This window comes from Emydura macquarii, unplaced genomic scaffold (assembly GCF_026122565.2).
Source record: "Emydura macquarii macquarii isolate MOO-44397 ecotype Brisbane River unplaced genomic scaffold, CSIRO-AGI_Emac_v2 contig_3390, whole genome shotgun sequence".
Lineage (NCBI taxonomy): Eukaryota > Metazoa > Chordata > Testudines > Chelidae > Emydura > Emydura macquarii.
The window spans coordinates 2163139-2177625 of NW_027133527.1; the positions used below are offsets into that span (position 1 = coordinate 2163139).

General features: G+C 51.0%; 1 protein-coding gene across 1 annotated transcript in view; it reads left to right on the forward strand.

The window, feature by feature from the left end:
- The first annotated feature begins 752 nt into the window (after positions 1–752).
- The window catches only part of RAI1 (retinoic acid induced 1), a 126368-nt gene continuing 112633 nt past the window's right edge, over positions 753–14487 (forward strand). Inside the window, exon 1 of the mRNA XM_067534205.1 lies at positions 753–1053. The gene's annotated coding sequence lies outside the window, so the exon portion shown is untranslated. The remainder of the gene's footprint in view (positions 1054–14487) is intronic.

Below are 14487 nucleotides of genomic sequence, written 5' to 3' on the forward strand. Positions count from 1 at the left end.
TTTTCTTCACTTAATATGCTTCCTCTGCCCTGCTTCCCTTCCCTTTCCTGCAAGCGGGCTCCATGCAAAGATGCACAGCTGTCAAGTTGACAGGCCCACCTAGACAGGTCCCATTTTGTCTTGCCCCTCAGTTAGGAGTTGACGTCTCCAACTCCAGCTAACCTGGCCATGGCAGCCCAGCCGCTCCCTACAGAAGCCTGCTCTGTATTGACCTGGTCTTCCTACCGTGCCAGTGAAGATGCCCCTTCCCTTCCCTTCCCATCTGAGGGGCGGTTCATTTACCACACAGGAGCTTTCGGATCCACATGCATCCTCTCCTTCCTTCCCCGCAGGCTGGACCCTGAAAGTCTCACTAAAAAGAGCCGCACTGCCCGGGGAAAGGCGGCTTCCCCAAGGGCTGGGAAAAGCTCCCCTCAGCGCGCTGCCCCCAACCATCGCTTTGGCTCTGCTGCGCCCAGATGCCTGCGCTTGTCCCCCAGGGGTCCGGCAAGCCGGAGGCGGCGTGCAGGGCCCCCCGGGAGGGTGGGGGGTAGCCCCAGCGGGCCGGGCACGGCCGGGGCTGGCTGCGGGGAGGTTTCACCTGCAGGGCAGGGCCCAGGCGGGCCGCGGCGAGCCGGCTGGCCGGCAGATGGGGCTGTCGGCCCGGGCACCGAGCGCACCTGACCCGGCTGTCCCCGGAGGGAAACATGAGCGTGCACTTCCGACAGCAGCCAGCCATGCCTCTAACTTTCTTCTCCCCCCCTCCTCGCCCGCTCGCCCTTCCTGTGCGAAGGGGCTGTGAGCGCGTCGCTTCCATTGACACCCGCGCCGGAGCGCGCTCGGCTGGGGAAGGCGGAGCGGCGGCAGCGGCGCTGGGCCGCGGTCCCTGGAGCTGCCCGCGGGGACTCGCCGCGCCCTGCCCTGCCCGGCCCGGCCCGGCCCGGCCCGCTGCGGGAGGAAGGGAAGTCGGCCGCCGGAAGGGGGACGGGACGGCTCCCATGGATGGGCACGAGAGGAGCTTCCGCGCCCCGCGTCCCTGGCCCGGTTGCCCCGCTTGAGCGGCGGCGGAGCGAGGTAAGAGCGGCGGCGCTTGGCCCGGCCCGGCCCGGCGGGGGAGCGGGGGGCTGCGGCGGCCGCTCCCCGGGGAGTCGAGGCCCCGAGCGTGCCCTGGCTCTGACTCCGGGCCGGGCTGGCGGAGGAGGCGGCGGCGGTGCACCGCTGCTGCGGCAGCCTTAGCCGGCTCTGGAGGCCGATCCCTGCGGCCAGGCGAGAGCCCTGGGCTGCAACCGGAGCGTACGTCCCCGCCCGCCGGCCGCAGCCCAGCCCGGCCCAGCCCCGGGGCGCGCGGGGGTGTGTGTGCGCTGCGCTCCGGGCCGGCCCTGATCCCCCCCCACCCAGCTGCGGGGCCGGGGGGCCTGCTACCAACTTTCCAGGAGCCCCCCTTCCAGCGCTGCTTGTCCGAGCCTAACCCGCCCACCCCGCCCGGCCTCTGGCCCTGCACGGCTCCCGGGGCCCGGCTGGGGAGAGGAACCGGCGCGTCCAGGCTCCCCGCCGGGAGCGGGACCGGGACCAGCCCCGCCGCGGCTCCGCTCTTCCCCTCCTGCTGCGGGGGGTTCCCCAGCTCCGGCCGTAACTTCGGCACGTTCCGAGAAGGTGCAAGGCTCCGGCGTTCGAAGGCCGGTGCGAGCCCGGGTTGGCATGTCCCCCAGCCAGCCAGCCAGCCAGCGGCCCCTCGCTGCCCTCCCCGCCCCTGCACCGGGCGGCCTAGGGGTCAGCCTGGAGGAGACGCTGCGTGTTATTTCCCCTTCCGCGAGGACTAGACTTTGTCAAGGGCTTTCCATCTGTTTGCAATACATCCCGGCTGACGTCGGGGGACCTGTCGGAGCCTTTCATTGACGTCAGAGCCGGGGAGCCGCTGGGGGGGTGTTTGGTTTGCTCCCTGCTGCCTTGACAGGAACGCCAGGCCGCCCCGTAAGGCGAGATCAAGCCCTCCTTGGCAAACGCGGCGCTGGCCTCGCCCGCCCCCTTTGTGGCTGCTCCGAGCTGCCGAGCAGCCGAGCAACCAGCCCCTCCAAGTTGGCCTCTTCTCAGATTTACTCAGCCTAAAAGCCGGGGGGAGGATTCTGCAGCGAGGGGAGTCTGCTAGAGACCTGTGCTGGGGGGGAAAGGGCGGGCTGGGCTCACAGTCATGGTGTATGATCACATTGCCTCCACCCCCCCCCAAACGTGCAGGGCCTCTCTCAGGGCAGAGCCTACGGCCAGCTGTAAAAACTCTTCAGAGCTGGACACCTGCCTCCTGCTGCATGTCTGGGTCTTTAGAGCGACCTGGAAAAGTGCCTCCCTGACAGCACATTGTGAGGAGCGGGATCCTGCCCACCCCCAGGGAGACAGGTTTGCGGCCCCCTCCTCCCGCAAATAACGTCTGAACAGAACAATTGTGGTGCTGGAACGTGAGATGTCCTTGCTGTTGTGATGGAGGGGATGGTCTGTGAGTCGAGTTCAGCTCTGTGGCTCTTGGGTCACACACTGATCCGCGCCAAGGGACACCGTAACAGGAAGGATTTTCATTCTTATTTGTTGTTGCTAAAAATGCTTTGCAAATGGGGATAAAAACGCCACTTTCCCCATTTTACAGATGGGGAAAGCTGACGGATAGGAGCGGTTCTGCCCAGGGTCTCACCATGAGTCGGTTGCAGAGGCAGGTCTAAAATCCAGAGGTTTTAACTCCCTGGTCCTATCCCCGGGACTTCCCTACTTTATACCAATCAAAGTCAGAGCTCCCCTGACCCATTGGCTCATGGGGTTGATGTGGTTAAGCAACGTCAGTTTCACAGCCAGGGGTACCCGATGGAGTAACCTGCCCCGCATCACATCTGACTGCCTTGGGCTGCCTTAACCTGATGGTTCGGGTACCCATTTTGCAGCTGGCTGAACTGGAGGTGACCTTTCAGTGTGAGATCGAGGGAGACTCAAATGCAAACCTTCACGATTGTAGTTAAGTGCCTTAAGCACTCAGCCATTGCACCAATGGCTGATGAAAATGCAGCTTGAACTAGTTGAGGGGTGGGTTACAAAAGGTTCTTAGGCAGCCAGCAAAAATGGAGAAAAGAACTTGTTTTATGATAGGTCTCTCTCCTTCCTACCCCCCTGAATCTCCCACTGACATAAGAATGACCCAGGTTCCCCACTACATTAAGACAAGGCTTTAAAAATAGCAGCAGTGTAGATATAAGACAATGACTTAATGTTTGTCTACTGCATTTTTGTCCAGGAGGCGTTGCATTGGGATCACTTCAGCCACCACTGAAATGCAGCTTCCTCTGGGGTGGGACATGAGTTGTTTAGAACAGGAAGTGAAGAAGAATGCCACACCCACTGGAAGCTACAGGGGAAATTTAGAGAAGTAGACTCTATCTAAATTGGGAATTTAGTTACAAGAATAATGTGGATACCATCCTTGTCTCATGAAGAGACCACCCAGGCTTGGGACCAGTGTCTCACCCAAAAGATGTGTTATCTCCCAGTATAGTTGGAAATCCGCACAGTGCTCCGCTTCAGAATCTACAACTGTCATGAAATAATTTCTGGCTACACCTAGGCAGGGCAACTGCTCCTAAATGTGTATTTCAAGGGGCCCTGCTGTCTCACACACCTTTCACTCAGACAAATGATTTGCCTCCCCCAAAAGTCCCCACCACCCATTGACTCTGAGTCCCCCTGCTACTCTCTAGATTGAGTAATTGAGTCCAATTTGATTTCTTCCACGAACTGGTGCCAGAGGCCAAGTGTGGGAAGCCATGGGCTGGAAGAAGGCAGTCTAGAGACTTATCCTTGTGGATGGGACCTCACACGTTACTTCACTGAGAGCCCTGCAAAACCAATCTTTTCTCCTGCATTAAACCTCCTTCTGAGCTGCAAACGTTAGCTCCATATCTGGGGATCTTCAGATATGGATTTTGGTTCAACTCCATATAAGGCTCAGCACGAAGTTTGGATCCCCACTCAACCTTCCCCAAAATAGACCTATTTAGAGCTAGGCTTTACATTCAGAACCATCCCTAGTAAAATTACGTCTTTGTAACCACCTAGTGCTTGGCTGCTAAAAACAAAGGAGGGTGAGCTGTGAATCCTAGTTATTCAATGGTCAGTGGAAACACCAGAAACTTTGGAATACTGGAGGGTTCATTTAACCGGTGGAACCAGGCCGTAGCTTCACTTACGTGAACTCCTGGAAGCGATGTGAAACTGAGTCCTCGGCAACATGCTGGTAACGAACCTCCGGACCCTGAGCGTTTCAGTTAACCAGGGTTTTAGTCTCGTGTGTTTCCTCGCTCTTATCATTTTCTTCCATTCCAGCACAGGCCACCTTTCAAACTTTTGTCAGTTGTAGCTGCACCTGCAAGGACAGAGCCATCTGTGGGTTTCCTCTCACGGGTGCTGCATGCCTAGCATATGAACGGAGGCTTTGCATTCACACAGCAAAGGGAAACAGCAACCCAGTCTGTTACCAGAAAAGCTGACAGGCTGGTTTGGAAAAGGAGGTGTGGGGAGTGCAGGTTATTGTGGGGGGGGTGGGGGGAAAAAAAGATTCCTCTCAAACTTTCACATCAATAATCTCCTGTAAACTGTCAGATCCTCACCAGCTGGGGTTGATTTGCCTGTCGCTTTTGCCTGGCCTGTACAGAGAGAAGCCCCATTTTACACCTGGCACAGCATATCTTTGCTAAAGGTTTGCATTGATGCAGCTACACTGATAAAGCTACATGTGTGCAAAACAGCCTTCTGGAGACAGGGCCTTACCTGGTTTTGTACAGGTGTTGTCCCATTAACTCCATTGGAGTTGCTCCTAATTTAGGCCAGCGTAAGTGACAGGAGAATCTGGCCCGTTGTTTTGAAGTAGGTCCTGCTGCAGGGTTACGCCCATAGATGCATGCTCTGAGGGATGTCCTTTGCACCCCTGCTGTAGTGGTCCCAATAGGGCTTTGCAGAGGGATGGAATAACTGGGGGGCAGGAACACCTGTGCCATCCTGCGTCCTGTCCTCTCCTACAGCCCACACTGCAACACTCCCTGATCCTGGAATCAGCTCTGTTCCTGGCATAGGGGGCGCATGCATTAGGGATCTTCCCCCAGGGAAACCCTTGCACCCGCTCTGTGACCCATTTGTGTCAGTGCTGCACAGCAGTGATCAATAGGGGCCGAGGGGTAAGGCAGAGTGGAATCAGGCCCAGCACACTGAGGCTGGAGCTTTTTACAGCTGAGGCAGCCCGAGTGTGGACAACGAGCCGAGTGTAACGTGGGAGTGCAGCCCCGGGGCACTGCCCTGGGCCATCTTGATCTTACTGGCGTTGAAGCAAGATGGAGCGTGGCCTGCTAGGACTTGTTCCCCAGGCCACACCACCCTAATAAACTGGATGGGTAGCTCCAGGCTAGGCCAGTTTGATGTTGCCAGGGCAACCCTTGATATCCCCAAGTTTGGGTGTCCTAGTCTGAGAGCCAGAGTCTGATGGGCTTTGCACACAGATTGGCTCTCTGAGTCATTTTTGTCTTTAGATGACAACTCTTTGCTTTCCCATTTACATGTATGGATGGGGAACACGCCAGCCCGGTGAGAGTGAGAGAGTGCGAGACTTTTATAAAAAGAACGAGTCGGGTTTTATTATCCCTTTGAGACGAGCAGAGAAAATCTATACTGAAGGCATGAAATAGCAATAAAAATGGACTTTTTGCCAAAGCAAAATTAATTGAGTGAATCTCACTCCTCAAGCCTGAGCTCTGAAAGGCTTATGAGCTGGATATGAACTGCGCTGGCCCCTTCCAGGCTGTGATCCCCAGAGGATGGGAGGCAAAGCCCTCCCTCTGCTCGTGAACGCTGGATAATTAAACAAGATGTGACCACTATACAGGTGCAAAGGGACTCTCGCTCTGGGCCTTTGCATCAGTGACTGATCCCTCACAAGTCCCAGTGCAATCTGATATCTTAGATGTAAGGCCTCCAGGGCAGGGACTCTCTATCTGTGTCTGTTTGGAGTCCAGCACGAGCCCTGGTCACGACTGGGTCTTTTGAGTGCCCCCAGAACGTAAATAATTGACTTATACTAATAATACAGAGTTGAGTGGGTCTCAGCCCCAGCTTCTCGTCTCTCCACCGTCCCAGAAACTCAGTGTAATCAGCCTAAAAATGGCCAATGTTATTTTTTGGGGAAGCAGCCAAGATGGGTTATTGCAGAATACACTCCCTGCAGCTGAAGTTGGACGTCAGCAGACTATTTCGGTGTCCTAGGATGGCCTTTGGGTAATCCCGATCTGTTTGGGATGAAGGTCTTCGTCCTGCCAACTAGTTTCTTTCCCCCTCTCCATTTACTGTCCAAGCCCATGGAGGACTTTGACCTTCCTAGGAGCTTCCTGTGCAAAATCTTTGTGGGGGGACAACCCCCCCCACTCCCGGTCTCACCCTTTGATGTGCGTCTGCAATGGGCCCAGCTACACTCTGCTGTTAATTTTCAGTGAGGGATGGGAGGAGCTGTGGAGAGACCTGCGAGGTGACAGAAGGACTCTTCTCAGCAGCTGGTGGATAGAGGACGAAGCTGCACCAGAGACACAGATTAAATAGCAGGAGAGCTGGGAGGCAGAAGCAGCTTCCAGGCAGGAGAAGGGGGGATGGGGGTGAGAAGGACAATTTGAACACAAATCTCCTCCCCCTCAGTGTCTACCCTCCAATTCCGAGGTCCCAGATTCAGAACCATCAAAATATAGCCCTGTTCAATCCCTTATCTTGCGGCAGCAGAAACAATTGGCCTGCGAAGAAGGGGGGAAACAATCTGTTTGACTGACAAACAAAAACACATTTCTGCACAAAAGGAGGAGGAGGAGGAGGCAGCTGTCTGGCTGCCGCTTCTGCTTTTTCATTTCCCTCCCTCCCCTGTCCCTGCGCCGGCGGTGTTGAAGCTGAGCCGTTGCGCCTGCCAGCAAGACACCCGATGTTCTGACTGGCTGAGTTCAATGTCAGGCAGTCGGCAGCAAATGTCATTGTCAGCCCTGCTGTTTCCAGCCACAGTGGAGCTGACGCAAGCCCTTCATGTCACAACGGAGAAGGGTTCTGTGGGATGCGGAGGGAAATCTGGCAGCCCTGATCTGACCTTCTTCCCTCCGCAATTGACTGGCTATAGTAGGAGGCTGGGGTAGAGGAGGGGTACTAAGCAACGGCAGAGAGAAAACGGGCCCATCTGGTAGCAGAGCAAGAAACTCAATCTAGAGAGAGAGAGAGAGATCAAAGACAGGGCTTTGTGAGGTGCTGAGCTGGATTCCCGGAGGGGAAATGAGGGGAAATTCAGCCAGATTGTCAATCATCTGCTGAAATCTCAAAGCACAGGCAGCATGGTACAATGGTACAGCCTCAGGATGCCAGGGTTCGTTTCCTGCTGACTCACTCTGTGACTTTGTCACTCTGTGACAGTTAACAGCGCCGCGCCTCAGTTTCCCCCTCTGCAAACCAAGGATGATGATACCTACTCACCATTGTGAGGCTTTGAGATCCTTGGATTGAAGGCACTGTTTGAAGCATTAATTATTATTTTCTTATGCAAACACCATAGCCACCAAGTTGTTGCCGAGGTTAATCCATTTGGGCGTGCCTACATCAGGAGAACTCAAGAGAGCCCCTTGTGTTTGGGGATGCTCTCCGTCTCCCCAACATGATTTCCCATCTTTGGAATCTTTTCCATTGATTTTTATTTTAAAAGAAAAGGAAAAGAAGCTGATTTTCCCCCTCCCTTCCCCATGCTGCATCTTCTGTGAGCTTTAATCAGGTGCAGTATCACTTTCCTGTCTGATATGGGCCTTCCAGGGGACGCTGTTCTGCTCTGCCAGAAGAGGTGAAACAGGAAACTGAAAACACTAAGCATAATCCCCAGTGCCTACTTGTTTATGGAGAAGTGTAAGAACAGAGTCTGAGATGTCCTACTGTGACCAGATAATGTATCCAAATGGGAAGCTGCAATAAACACAGGACAGAGAATGCAAAAAGAACCACTGAACCCACAGTGAGATTCCTGATTGCTCTTAATCCGAGGTTGGTGTCAGTGGGAACTAAATGGGAAAGACTACCTCTGATTAGTGGGCTACTCGACTTTAAAAAAAAATGTGATCTGTTGTATTGACCATCAAGTAGCAAAGCAATACCACATTATAAAATGTAGTTTGCTCACCATGGGGTTCCAAATGAGTTAATAACAGATATGGCAATCAATTAATGAATGGCGAACGTCAACAATTCTTTCTGATGCATCAGTCCAAGCACATGACTACTGTGCATATGCACAAAAAGTTGGTACAAATAAGGGAGGGGGAAAAAAAGTACCATGGTAGATTCCAGGGATCAATACTTAGTATTGTTAGACGATCACAGCTAGAGCTTATGGGCAAATGATAAATACGTTTTGTGAGCTTTTTATTTACATTCCCCCCCAAAATTCAGAATTTTTCAATTTTTCTTTTCACTTTCTTTCAGTGGGAAAGAGAGGAAGGAAAAAACCCCAAACTGAAGAAACAAAAACTAGAAAATAGTTGATTTCAAACACTAAAGAACATTTGGTTTTTCAGTTGTTTTATTCAATTAAAAAAAAAACCCCAAAACTCTGAACATTAATTTTTGCGAAAAGGCTTTTTAGAAAAAGTTTAAAACTTTTCTACAAGTTTTAAAGAAAATATTTGGACCAGCTCCAATGAAAATGCATCTCAAAATGCTTTATTGGGATCACCAGTTCAGAGACTTATGAGATGAAGGACAAAAACCATAATGCCTTCATCTACTGTAGCAAGCTTTTAGAGCCAACGAGCATGTACCGTGAAGTAGGTGCAAAAGAGCTACACACCAGGAAATTAGAAGAGAGGAATTACTAGGACAAAAATGCTGAGGAGTTATCCCTTTTGCAAGTGGAAGAGAATGGCTGGCAAGTGGCCAAGCTAACAAATAAACTATCCACATTAGTGTCATACATCATAACTCACCCTGAGGGTCAGTGCTGCTGGAGGAACAAAAGACAGTTGAACCAAACCAGAAAGGGCTGGCGCTCTCTCTTTAGGATGTTCAGAATGGTGCTTCAGGCGCCTGTGTACGCACCGAAGTAACATATGCCCCCTTGTCACTGACCAGAACAAAAACAGCAGAAGCAGCAAAGGTAGAGAGCCCAGGTGGCAGACCCACTCCATGTGGCAGACCTGCCTCACCGGCCAGACAGGTCACAGCAGAAGGAACTGTTTGGCTATCAAGAAATGGCTGTGCGATCAGAAAACCCCTGAGATTCAGAGATGGTGCAGTAGTTCTTGATGGAGTTGCAAGAGCTTGGCCACCACCCTGGTTGCCTCTCTCTGTGGGCTTTGGGAACTGGCTGTGTTAATTTGTGGTGGTTGGTTTTGGTTGACTTGATATTTTTTGCACTTGATTTTTCACAAGAAAGGGAAGGAGGCAGGGGTGGTTAACCCCTGTCATGTGACTGGTACGGCTTTCATGTCATTTGGGCCGGGAAATAAAACCAGTCTCCTGCCAGACCAGCACTCCTGTGTGTCTCACTTGATTACAGCAGTAACCTGTCCGTATCTTCAGGGGGTGCTACCCCTGAGCCTCCTTGTACCCCTGCGCTTTGCCCAGCTGAGGGAAGGTGAACCATTAGCAAAGAGCTTTGCAACAATAGGGAGCCAATTGCAGAACGCCCATCTTTCCCATAGCCGTGCCACCCGCAGAGACTAGGGTCTCAAGCAGTCAGTGCTCCATCTTGAACCAAGGGGCCTTCACTTGGTTGCAGTTGGAGCACTGCATGCTGGGACATGTAGTCTGCAAGGACCGGACCTCCATGTTAAATGCAAGAACAGGCCTGGGCCTCGGTGGGCTGCACTTTGGACACTTCCTGCCATCTTGGCTGTTCTCGGTTCACTGCTTGCCGGGGGCTCAGGCCACCAGCTGTATTATCGAGGCTGGTTAACCAAGCGAATGCAAAATGGGCACCCCCTGGACTTGTCAGCCTTGGGGAGGCTCAGTGATGTTCATTTCCATCTGCGGGGGAAGTCCACAGTGAGCCACACAATGGCTGACCTTTCAAAGACGCTCCGTCCTTTTCAGGAGGGACAACCCCTGTCAGCGTAGGCAGCTGTTATCCAACCCCCCACTCAAAGTGAGGCTGCACTAGTCCTTTGGTCTAAAGCCGGGGACCTCACATGGGTACTTTCGTCTGAGCTGCTTTGCTGGAAGAAGGGGCAAAAAAAAGAGAGGGAGAATAAGGGGATGAAAGGCACCTTTTAGTCATCCTAGCAGTGATGAAAGGAACCAAGAGGAGGAGAGAGGGAGGCAGCAGCACAAATTAACCGATCCACTTGGCTGGTGACTGACAGATGCAGTTTCTCCAATCTGCCAAGCAACGCACTCATGCCAGTCAGCTGTTCTGTCAGACTTGCTTTGGCATGGCTGTAGGGACAGTGCTCCCCACTCCTGTGTGTAGCCCCCTTCCTCGAAACACACCCCTGCCTCCCTTGGCCTTCTTTTTACACCCCTCAGTCTTCCCCTACCCACCAGCAGCTCTGCATTCACACCGTGTCCTCTGCAGCTGTGTAGCCCAACTCGCGCTCATGCAATGGGTCCCCTTCCTGACCCACGCTTCTCCTCTTCTCAGCTGGCCCCCAGATGCAGGCTTCAGTCCCTCCTTCCTTTCTCAGCTGGCTTCCTGACAAAGCCTGCCTTATCCTCACAGCTCCATCTGCCTGTAGGCCGCCCCCCTCCCAGCTTACTCCCTATCTGAGACTTACCTCCCCGTCAGCGCAAGACCAAGCCCCTTGGGGATTCAGCAGCCTTGCCGAGTCTCGCTGGGCAAAGGCAGCACAAAACCCACCATACAATAAAATCAAACTAGGCTTAGAGTTTGGCTTAGAGGGGAAAGGACAGTTCAGGCTAAGCTGCCAGCCTCTGTCTGCTCAGCCCTTCCCTGCTACAGACACATTAAAGCAGGACAGGAGGCTGCTCTAACCACTTACACGATGAGGCCGTGGCATTGACTCAGCCTGGTGCAGGGGGAAGTACAGCGCCGTGCTGGGATCTGACAAAATCTCATCCGTCTACCAGACTGCCTGCCCCCCATCACCATAATATCTGCCTTTCATGGATTTATCCTCAGGCACCCTGTGGGGTAGGGCAGTAAATGAGAGACTAACACCCAGCTCCTCAGAGAGATTTATAGGCCTTACTCCCATTGGAATCAATTGGAGTTAGGTGTAGGGTTGCCAGTTTTGGCTGGACGTGTTTCTGGAGGTTTCATCACATGACCATCTTTAATTAAAGGTTCATCTTTCATTCCTGGGGACTCCAGGACAATCCAGGAGGGTTGGCAACCCTGGTTAAGAGCCAAAATACTTTTGAGGATCTAGGCCTAGGTGACTTGCCCAAGGTCACATAGGGAGTCTGTAGTGGAGCAGGAAATTGAATCCAGGTTTCCCAAATCTGAGGCTGTAGCCTTAACCACTCGGCCCCTGTCAGCGGTCAGGACGACTGCACCTATATTACCCCTTCGTGGTCCAGTAACAGCACTCATTTTAGGCTCCCAGCTCCTAAGCTGTGTCACCTCTCTTGTGCGGAGACCTGCATCTCTCTCCCTCCTGACTGGGGTTTTTCCAGGCTGCACAGCTCCCTGCCTACGCTGAGTTCCCCTCAGCCTAAGCAGGCCTGCTTCACTTTCTCCCCAGAGGCTATAAACAGCATAATTGCCGACAGTTAGAAGTTAACTTGCAGTGCTTTCTAAGCAAGCACCTGTATTCTTCAGGGGAAAGCATTGCGGAGAAAACATATTAAAACCAATAAAAGAACCTGCATGCATTCTAATAAGCTTACCAGAGATCATCCCCACTCCAGCCAGCAGTTCTGACCGACGGTCAGTGCTTCAAACCCCACCTGGGGGGTTTTCTGTGGTTGCAAGTTCATAACACCTTTTGCTCAGAACGAGAACCTCCATGAATTTGGGAGTCACTCCTTTATATAGTTTGGGCCTTCCTTAGGAACAGGTAATTAGCAGACAATGGGTTTCTCCTCAGGACACAGCTTCAAAAGGTTGGGTCTGGAGGTGAGAATTTGCATTCCCCTCCCATGTATTTCCTAGGAATCCCACTCAACTCATTCTTGTCTGGCACCATTGTGTAAAAGACTCATAATATTTCCCAGGGTTTACATTCGTCATGTCTCCCTCCTAGAGACGTTCTATATAATCCCACAACAGTACATAAATACTGGCATTTTTAATACAATGCACTCCTAAAATGCTTTAACTTAATTAGATAAGGTTGAACTTCATTCAATAAGGTTTCTTCAGGAAATTGCTATATCTCACACCATCCTTCCCCTTTTTGCCTTTCTCTCTTCTTACTCTGACTTGTCCAACTCCGTATTCTGAGGCTGTCCTGAGTTCCAGCTATCCAGCCTCCAGCACATGCAGAAAGGTGTAGGCCACTCTCTCAAGCAAAACCAGGACACTGTCAGATCACCCCACCCTTAAACGCCAGCAATGGCTCCCCTGTTCATTTCAAGACCCAGTCCCAAAATGCCCTCATTTTTAAATCCTCTCGGCCCAGCCTGCCTCAGGGACCTCAGCTTCACTCTGCCTCTCTAAATTTGGTCCCTACACACAACCATACTACTTATGGTGCAAGAGCATCTGCCACCTGGAGCAGCCTTCCTGTATCTCATTGCTTCATTAACTCACTACTGTATTGCAAATAGTTTCCCCCTTGCCTACACAATGTAATTTATCTTTCCCTCTGTTGCAGTTAATTCTGGAAAGCATTTTGGTTTAGAGTTTGCATGAAAAATACTATACAATTTGAAGCTGTAGTGTAGTGTATTCTGTGTTTTGTACCATACCAAGAATGTTGTGGTGTCCTATCTAATCTGTCTATCTATTTATCTTAGCATCTGGGCACTGGTGTCGTAATAATTAATGCTGCATGAATAATTTGTAATAAATAATTATTAAATGAATTTCATTTCTTTTCTGTTCACAAATCGTTTGTGCTTTCCTCCAGTTACATTAATTATTCAAAATTACTTTGAGTTCCCCCAATTGTATCCGTTATTCAAAATTATTCTCCAGATAATTTCAGCAAATAATTCTCGGTGTTCACTCTTTTGTGAGCAGTTCATTGTGAATATGCCATCTCTGAAATGAAAGCTGTTTTAATTGGACTCTTAGGTCACGTGCTATGTTTCTGTTTCCTGATTGGATGAGTGTAGCTCTTAGAGTCAGGTTTCTGGATTTGGTGAGAGTACTTGCAAATCAGAATTTTAAATCCACTTCCTCCAAATATCCTGTTCAAAAATTAACTTCTTTGGGGAAAATTTCTTCTGATAAACCCACTGGCAACAATACTCGGAGAATGTAAACACAAGAGCGGCACAAGTGCAACCGAATTTCATTTATGTGACAATTCGAATGAATGCTCGTGGAGAGTTTTTTGCAGAATCCCTCTAGCTCCAATAATAATAATAATCAAAATCATCTTAAGACGTAAAAATAATGTTGTAAAAAGACATTCTTGATAATAACACTCTGCTTATTAATCCTTCCATCTAAGGATCTTGTGCTTTCCAAACATCCTTTAATTTAGCCAAAGCCTCTGTGAGTTTGGTGCACGTTGTTATCCCATTTTATACTGTAGGTTCTGATCCTTGACCTTCATTGCAGAACGGGATGAAAGTAAAGCACAGAGAGATCAAGGACCAAATACTTCCCTCATTTACACCCTGTGCAAACAAGACTCCAAGCGTCTCACACAGAGTTTGAGTCAAGGCAGTTTGACTCAAGTGACTTGCCTGTGGTCATGCAGAAATTCTGTGATACAGCTGGAAATGGATTCAAGGTCTCTTGGTTCTTGCTCTGGTGCTTTGACCAAAAGACCAGCCTTTATCTCATTTAGAGATCAAAACTAAATAGTGCACAGAGTTCAGACATTTTCTCTAACTGGCAAGCTGGCTCCTGCCGCCTCTTGTAAAACCTCTGCAGTTCTAGGGTTTTTTTTTTTTCTTTTTTTCTTTTTTGGTATCAGTCTGAGTCAATAAGGCCCCACCCTTCCCCCATTTAATAACATACACTCACATGGCATATTTATGCCTCCAAAGTGGAGCATTGTGTTAGCATTCTTGTTGTTACAGCACACGCACAGGATGGCCTCGTGTTTCCAACAGCTGCTGCTGCTGATTTCCCTTAAAAATAAAACCCCTGTAAAGGTGCGGTGGGGACATCTTAAATGCAGAGCTGTGGCGTGCAGTTAATCATATCCTCTTAACAGGTTTATTCTCTCATTAAATATTTAACACTCGTTTCACTTTATCAATAGCGTGGAGGCATGCAGGCCTGGTGCAGAGATTTATGCCCACAATAGGACTGGCTCATTTGGGTTGCTGGGAGGTATCTGAGGGCCAGCAAGAATGTCACCAGTGGGGAGATTTTGGTTTTTTACACCTAGATTTATAGATTCT